This window comes from Cupressus sempervirens, chromosome 4 (genome assembly GCF_028749045.1).
Source record: "Cupressus sempervirens isolate cs-2001-9-10 chromosome 4, ASM2874904v1, whole genome shotgun sequence".
NCBI lineage: Eukaryota > Viridiplantae > Streptophyta > Pinopsida > Cupressales > Cupressaceae > Cupressus > Cupressus sempervirens.
Window position 1 is genome coordinate 64385908 of NC_143121.1, and position 9700 is coordinate 64395607.

A 9700-nucleotide genomic window follows, 5' to 3' on the forward strand; every position below is an offset into this window, starting at 1 on the left:
GGATCCAAATATCAAACCTCAGATCACTCAGCAAAACCTCAATAATGAAGTTTCCTTTATTTCCACATTGCTATGCTCAAATTTACATTCTATACTCTTCACTACTTATAATCATATCACACACACCATGATAAAGGAAAATGTCCTTCCTTTATATCGAGTTCATAAAAAAATTCCTTGAGTTGATTGTTAGTCCTTCTCAATTAACTATTATAGGACCTCACTAAGAACACATTACACTTAGTGAGAACCTTAATCTTCTGTCTTGCAACTTGAATAAATTTCCATACATGCAACATTATGATGAACAAGATTAGCCACACCATCCTCAATATGCATTCTTCATGTCCTCAACCTCAATCCTTAAGAATTCAATTATGCTAAGAGATATAGAAAGTTTACCAAAACATGCCTCTGCAAACTCTATCTCAAAAAAAACATCACCAAAACTTACATAAATTCTTCTAGACTTATTCTTTCTGATTTTGATGTTAATTTCATATACTAGATACTCCAAAGTATCTCCCATAACCTTGGGTAGTTATCATGCTCAACTAGCTGTCCATACCAACTTGATCTTTTCATTATTCTTCTATCAGATACCACGGAAGACATCAAACATGCTATGTTGATATCAATGACAAACTTAGTCATGAATGTAACATATCATCATCAAACCAATCTCTCCAACAATCTTGCCAATCTTCCAACAAAGGAAAAAATTGAAATATGTAATGGGGTGGTTACCCACTAGTCAATGCATCAGAGGACCCACACATACATCAACATTTTTCATATCACTATGTTAAGGTTTATAAACCATCTTAAATTGGAAGTTTTAGATTTCCTAGATCTACTATAAATGTATTAAGCAATGCCTTATTAGGCTTGTGTGTTCCAAATGCAGCATCCCCTTAGATTGATAAATAAATAAATAAATAGAATAGAATAGGCCATAAATAGGCATATCACTTCATGGGATATGTCTATTCATTAATTAAATAATCAATAATTAAAAATCTAATCTCTTTCTCTCTTTGTCTCTCTCTCACACACACATGTATATATATCATATTATTTTTGCTCATATAATGATGACCTTATATCTCAATATAAAGAACACATATACACATAAATTATATCTCCTATATAATTATATATAGGTTTATTTGACTGAATCTATCAAACACCAACCCTTCCTCTTAGCTTAGAATGAGAAACACATAAAAACAAATATTACTTTAATGTAATATTACAAATAATAATATTAATGATATCTGATTTGATATCTTATAATATTTCCACCATTTGATATCACATTCAATATCATGAGTATTGGTCTTCCAAGATATCAATAAATGATATTCACCAAGTACTCAAAATGGTTTTGATATCACATTTGATATCAAGAGTATTGGCCTTTTAGAATATCAATGATGTTCACCAAGTACTCAAAAGGTTTTGATATCACATATGATATCAAGGGTATTGGCCTCCTAGTATATTATTGATATTAACCAAGTACTTCAAAGGTTTTGATATCACATCTAATATCAAGAGTATTTTCCTCATAGAATATTGAGATGTAGGAAATTCACCATATACTCAATTTGTTTGATCTCAGAATACAAGTTATTTTAAGATCACCATCTTGCAGTTAGTTCTACAAATACAAGTGACATCATTTGGAAGTCATCACTTCCTCATGATGTGTACACATGATAGATCCATCAAAATCACATAGTCATGAGGTATATTCATGAATCATTTCCTCTTGACTGCTACAATTTATTGATCACTAGAGAATCCATATCATGGTTTACTCCCTCTAAATCAATATGATTAAGATCACTAAATGTTGACTAAACTGTATCATCTATCTACTCCCTCTCTTTTAAGGTCACCTCTAATGAAATCTCAGGCTCCCTCTAAATCTCAACCTTCCTCTTCCCATAAAAACATTCTTAGTGGAAAAGATCAAGGGAAAGATCTATTATAGTACATATTAAAAATTACAAATAAAAAATTAACTACAATAAAACTAGTACCCAATGTAAATACTTATCTCATTAGTTTGGATATGAGATTATTCATTCAATTGAAATCTCCTTTATTCCAAAACCAAGCAGTTTTTTTTCTTTTGTCTTGAAAAGAACATCCCTCTTTGTAGGAGACATAACATATGATTTTTTTTACAATAAAAAAATTACATTTCCTTCAAAAATGCAACTCTTTATTTATAAATTGATCACTACCTTACATTTCCTTCAAAAAGAAACACAAATTTTAATAAATTGGCCACAACCTTACATTTTATTTATATAAATAGATCAAAAACCTTACTTGGAGTGCTACATAGTGAGCTCTCTTACTCATAAGCCTCTATGTGGGGTCTAATGACTAATTATTAGAGTGATGGCCACTCTTGGCCACATCAACAATCTACCCATTCAAATAAGTCTCCAATACTTGAGTTCATATCCACATAATTTTCTCATAACTAGAATAACAATGGGTTATGTATCAATCTACACATACTTAGATGCTTGTGCCCATCCTTTGTGGATTTTATTCTGTATATGCACTTATAGGTCATGTGAGACTGATATTCCTTACCCCACATCACATCTATATCAAGGGACTATTATCTTGATTATCATGGGTGGTGTATGTAGTGATTGCAAAGGATTTCCCAATTACCTTTTCTTTTGTTCCTAATTCATTTAAAATCTTTCACTTTTCTAATAGACATGTACCTCTCTGAAACCTATTTTCTTTTATATCATCTTGCACAACATTTGAAATATAAATTGTATAGGAATAATTGCCTTTTGATCCCTCCAATATTTAGTTGAATTTTCCTTACAAATTCATTTCAAAAAATATGAATATGTATATGTATGTTTCAATCACATCTACAGACCATTTGAAACAATTTCAAAGTCATTAAGTGTTAAGGAATATTTGCATCTCAAACTGTTATCATCTAATAAGAAAATCTTCATGACACTCATGACAATCATCTCCTGATTGATTAAAAAATCTTGTGGTTCCAAAGATCTCATAGCATGTGTCATGAATGATTGTTTGTTGCAATTCACATGAAGGAAACATGTCTGAAGAGAAATCGATCATCATTCAATTCAATAATTTATTGCTACAATGCATTTTAATTCCAATATCTTCTTGTTGAGTATTGTTATTGTAGATGTCTTACTATTAACAAGTCTAGGAAAATCACATATCATTGTTGGCAGTTCATGAAATACATATTTAGTGAGAAACATTGATTGCTACAACATATTTTTTTAATAAATTACCATCTTAGAATATTAGTATTGATAGCAATTATATTGGAATTCATCAGAATTGACATACACATGATTATATCCATTTATCTTCTATGTCAATGGTGATGAATCCTCCATGTAGACTTACTTCTAGTCCCTTTTTTTTTTTTGAATGTGTATGTAGATTCAAATGTTCCATCTCTTTTTACACTTGCACTTCAGCTCTGATACCATGTTAGATTTCCCAGATTTTCTGCAAATGTATTAAGCACTTTTTTGTTAGGTATGTGTGTTCCAAAAGAAACATCCTCTTAGATTTATATAATTATTAATAATAAAAATTTAATCTTTCTCTCTCTCTCACACACATGTATATATATTATATTAAATTTTGTCATATAACAATGACCCTATATCTCAATATAAAGAACATGTGCGCGCACGCGCGCGCGCGCACACACACACACACGCGCACACACACACGCGCGCGCACACACACACACACACACACACACACACACACACACACACACACACACACACACACACACACACACACACACACACACACACACACACACACACACATTATATCTCATATATAATTATATAAGTTTACCTAGCTAAAGCTATCAAACATTAATATGAAGCATTCCAATTTAATGAATGTTTAGCACCTACTTAATGCAAGATCATCATTCTCCCCCTCTCTTCATTACTTCTTCCCTTTTCCATCCTTTCTCCTACGTATAATTAGTGTAAAACCCAATAGATAACATCTAAAGCTCCCATTTTCATGGTGATAAGCTCAAAGTAGGATCTATTTCCCCTAGGTCCTTCCTTTCCATCCACCTTTCCACTTAGAATCTACTCTTGATACTAAAACAAGGTTTCTTCAAAATCTAAACATGATTTCCTAATTCTAAGACCTATTTTGGGTTCCCTAGATTGTCCCAGAGGTTTGTTCACATAACAATTAGGGGCACACTATACCCCTAATGCTTTAGTGGCACACTATGCCCCTACTAAGGCCCTATTTTTGGCCCCTTTTCTTTGGGTCCTATATTTTGGATAATTGGGTGTTAACTTCTAGGACAATCAACATATGTGAGTTATTAAATTTTGATCTCTATATAAACCCTTTCATTTTCTTGATTTCTCATCCAAGATCATATCCAAACATCCACAACTAATTGCATTCATGAGTTCAAGCATTCAATTTTTCAAGTTGTCTTCAAGCATCCAATGCATTCAAGGTTTCCTCCATTTAAGATCAAGGATTTATTCATTCAAGTTGTTGAAGGAGTTTATGCTAGATCTTCTATTACATTTTCAACATTCAAGATCTATTTTCATACATTCAAGGTCCTTTGTTTCATCTTCTCTCATAATCTACAAAGATGGATTTTCAAGCACATACATTCAAGAAGCTTCCTACACCATTCAACAAAATATTTTTAGGTTTGTATCCTTCAAAGTATTATCTTCTCCTTTCTATTTCCATACTTTCCATTTTAGCATTACTTTCATTACATATAACTTTACCTGAATCATCTCAAGGTGGGGGTGAGAGAAAAATAAAACCAAGCCATTCATTTCTTTGTCCATTAGGTTTTACATTGATACTCCTCCTTTTGTCAATCAAACCTAAACAAAAGGGGTGGATCTTGGTAATCCCCCTTCTCATCTATGTAGGGTGAGTTTGCTTCCATTCTCCTACCCTACATTGATTGGTTAACCTGACTTGTGTCTTCTTTTCTTGGAGTTAGATCCTTCTATCTTTCTTGGTTATCTTCTTCTATAATTCCCTATTAGGGAACCCAAGAGAAATGAACCTATAATGTCATTAAGTCTGCTAAACATTTTTTTTAAAAGTTTAAAATAATCAAGAAATAACACAGCGGAAACAAAAACTCATATACATAAAAAAAAAATAGTTACATCTCTCAAGGGCTTCATAACATTGAATGACACACACAAGTTTAATTAAGATTAAATTTGATAATTTAACAAACTCCATTTCATAGAATAACCATAGGTAGAAAATCACATGAAAGAAAATACAAGTGTTGGATACAATTAGCCAATTGTGTGTCATCTTTGATGTTACACAAATGTCATACCAGTTATCTGTTAGCATCTACCAAGCTTAGTTGGTTTGCAAGATGATTTTCAGTGTCTACTTTTTCACAAACAATGTTTACCAAGTAGGGTCAGCTAATGAAGGAATTTGTTAATTTTTGAATTAAGGCTTAAATAAGAATCAAGGCTTAAATATGAATGAGCCAACTTGATAATGTGAATGGTATATATGAAAGGGAAAGTTGTGAATTCTAAGTGTGGAATAACACAAATGAATGTGAAGGTGAATGAATGAATGAGTGAGCATACAAATTGATTGATTGTTTGAGAGAGAAAATTTTGAAGGACGATGAAATATCCTAAGGAGCAGCAAAGCTATATTCCATTAGGAAGGATCTAATGGTGCAAAAAAAAGATCTGTAATCAACAATTTTAGTTGCATCTCATTCAGGTCATTTCATTGTTACTTTCTAATCATTGTAGTAGTGATTCCAAAATCTCTTAATAGAGTTATTTTAATAGCCATTTTTAAATTCTCTAACAAGGTGACAATTTTATTGAATTTTTCTAAAGACCTCTTACAAGGCCACTCCTAATAGGGTGATTAAATCCTCTAACAGGGTCACACCTAACAGTGTGTTTTGTAACCTTTAACAAGGTTGGATCCTAATAGGGCTCACTTCAAAAGAGTGAAAATTAGTAGTTAGTTACATTGGTGATTTTTTCCATATTGGGTTTCCACGTTAAATTTGGTGTCTCATGTGTTCAAGCTTTTTTTTTAATGGTTGCAAGTTATTTCTATGCATGTTAAGATTTGTTAAAGTTAACATTCATTGTATTTACTAAGTTACAACATTTTATGAATGTTAATTGAGTGAAAAAAAAAAGTAGATTTATCATACATCTAAGGGATATGTAGATTTATTTTTATGGTAATTGATTCACTCCCCGTTAGTTACTCCATCTATATTTCCAACAATTGGTATTAGAGATTTTGGTGCTTGTAGGAAGGGTTTCAAGGACCTAAGCTAAAGATCAAGATGTCTTACAAGAGAGAAATTTCAAGGATTAATAGAGATAATTTTTCAGCATGGCAGGGACTTATGAGACTTCATCTAGCTTCCATTGGTGATACAGGATTGAAATACCTTGATGTGGAATATGTAGATCCTACTGGCACATTATCTGTCAATGATATTTCTGAGAAAAAGACTCATAACACCATTGATGATAGACATTACATTTTACCTAAGCTATGAAGAATTTGATGAAATCAAGGACTACAAAACTAATCATGGAATGTGGATCAAGCTAAAGGAAATCTATGGAGGTGATGAAAATGTAAGAAGAGCCAAAGCCGAAAGCCTAAGAGGAAAATTTGATATGATGAGAATGAGAGAGGATGAAAAAATTGCCAAATATGTTCAAAGGATCAAATCAAGTGTTAGTTCAATCAAAGCTTCTGGAGGATAAATCAAAGAAGAGACTATTACAAGTAAAGTTCTTAGAAAATTACTTCCTATTTATGCAATAAGAGTATCTACCATTCAAGAAACAAGATGTGAAGAAAATCACAAGATAAATTTGGATGCCATAGTGGGAATATTGACAATATTTGACCTAGATAATTATGACAACTATGTTCTAGCTTCCAAAAAATTGAATCTACATTTGAAGCCAAGCTTTCACTTAAGGAGAAGGGCATGAAGATGAAAGACATTTAGTCAGAAGGTGAAGAAGAATCAAAAGAAACTTCTGAAAGTGATCTTGAAATTATTAAAGCATTGTTTGCAAAGAAATATTCAAGAGGAAGAGGAAAATACAAAGGTAAAGTTCCCTTAATCTATTTTTCATGTGAAAAAATAGGTCACATTACAACTAGGTGCCCAATTAAGCAAAACAAGAATGAGAAGAAAGCTCACAATTGCAATGACAAGAAGAATTTCAAAAGTCGCAAATCATTCAAGGACAAAGGTAAGAAAACATGCTTTATGGCTAAAGATTCTAAGGATTTAGATAGTATGAAGATGAAATTATTCACATTGCTATAAAAGATGAATCTAATAATGATGAAGAAGAAGATGAGATGGCACTTATCTCTCATGTGAGCAAAAATGATACATGGATCATAGATAGTGGATGTTCACATCATATGACTAGTGACAAAGCAAAATTTGAAAACTTTGAAGACTATGATGGTGGTATTGTAAAGTTTGGTAATAATGAACTTTGTTGTATAAAAGGAAGAGGTATAATTTCCTTAACCAAAGAGCTTGTATGTGATAATGCATATTGGGTTAAAGGATTGAAACATAACCTATTGAGTGTAGCATAGCTGATCAAAATTGGATTCAAGGTAGAATTCATGCATGGAAAAGCAAGACTGCTAGATGACAAAGGGAAGCTGATTGAATTAGGAAAACAAACAAAAGGTAGCTTATTTTATCTTGAACTTGGTGAATTTTCATGCTTTATTGCTCAAGTTGAAGAAAGTTGGTTATGGCATAGAAGGTTGTGTCATGTAAACTTTCACAACATGGTGAAAATAAGAAAATTTAGGAAAGTAAGAGGCATTCCTAATTTGAAGAAACTTGATGTTGGTCTATGCAAGAATTGTCAGATTGGTAAAATGGGAAAGGCTAGTTTTAAAAGTAAAAACTATCAATTTGAAGACATTTTCGCAATTGTGCATATTGATTTGTGTGCACCCATTAGAGTAGAAAATTATACCGGTGAGACTTTTGCTCTTGTTGCAAGATTGGAAGGTATCAGGACACTACTTGCATATGCAACACATAAAGGATTTAAAGTATATCAGATGGATGTCAAATCTGCATTTCTCAATGGTATTCTTGATGAAAAAGTCTACATTGAGAAACTTGAAGGCTTTATTGATCCAAACAAGAAGGACATGGCCTGTAAGTTACATAGAGCATTATATGGTTTGAAACAAGCTTCTAGAGCATGGTATGAAAGATTGCATAACTACCTTATTCAAATTAGTTTTCAAAGAACTAATGATAAAAGTAGTTTGTACATCAAGTAGGGACCAGATAACAAGATTGTTTTGGAAAAAATCTTTGTGGATGATACTTTTTTTATAGGGAATGATGATCAATGTAAAGTATTTTAGAAAAAATGAACAAAGAATTTGAAATGTCTATGTTTGGAGAGATTAAATTCTTTGTTGGTCTTCAGATTCACAAGATCAAGAATGGTATTTACATCACTTAGTCAAAGTATATCAAGGAGATACTCAAGAAATTTGGTCTGGAAGATTCTAAACTAGTTGGAACTCCCATGTGTATAGGACTAAAGCTTACAAAAGATGATGATTCAAAAGAAGTAGATCACACCTTATATAGATAAATGATTGGAAAATTGCAATATGTTGTTCATACAAGGCCTGATATTGCTTTAGTAGTTGGTATAGTAGCAAGATTCTCAGCTAAACCTAGAGAAAATAATATGATGGTAGTAAAAAGAATCTTGAGATACTTGAAAGGAACTAAAAACTATGGCTTGTGGTATAAACTTGGAGGAAACTTGAATTTAAAATTATTTACTGATGTTGACTGGGTAGGAAACATTGATAACAGAAAGAGTACAAGTGGTGGTGCATTCTTTCTAGGAAAAAAATTGGTATCTTAGAAAAGTAAAAAGTAAAATTGCACATCCCAATCTACAGTAGAGGCAGAGTATGTTGTAGCAGTAGTGAATTATTCTAACATTGTTTGGTTTAAATAGTTATTGGAAGGCATGAAGATTGAAATTAAATAACCAGTTGTTATGTTCTATGGTAATGCAAGTGCAATTAACATTTCAAAGAATCTAGTGATGCATTACAAAACCAAGCATATTGTTATAAAGTATCACTTTGTCAGAGAATTGGTGCAGGACAAGGAAATCAGATTAGAATATGTCCATACAAAGGAATAGATTGCTGACATATTCACGAAGCCACTACCTAAGGATGCATTCTTGTATATAAGAGGTAAGTTAGGGGTCATTCCCCTATCTAAAGCTCACTAAAATAAATTTTTAGCGATGCATCAAAAGAAACTTAGTTGAAGATCTATCATTTGATGCAACATAGTCAAGGAAATATTGCATATGGATTAGTACTTGAGGTACATTGGAACTTATTTGATATGTGTTGTCTTTGGCATGTGTTGTCTAAGAGGGAGATTTTACTGTAATACCTTTCTAATTTTTTTTGAAGATGAAGATAAGAGAGAGAGTTTACTACTATATCTTTATGTAATTAGTCAGAGGGAGAGACTACTAAGAAAGAGGGAGAGTTTACTATCATAGAGGGAGATTTCTAT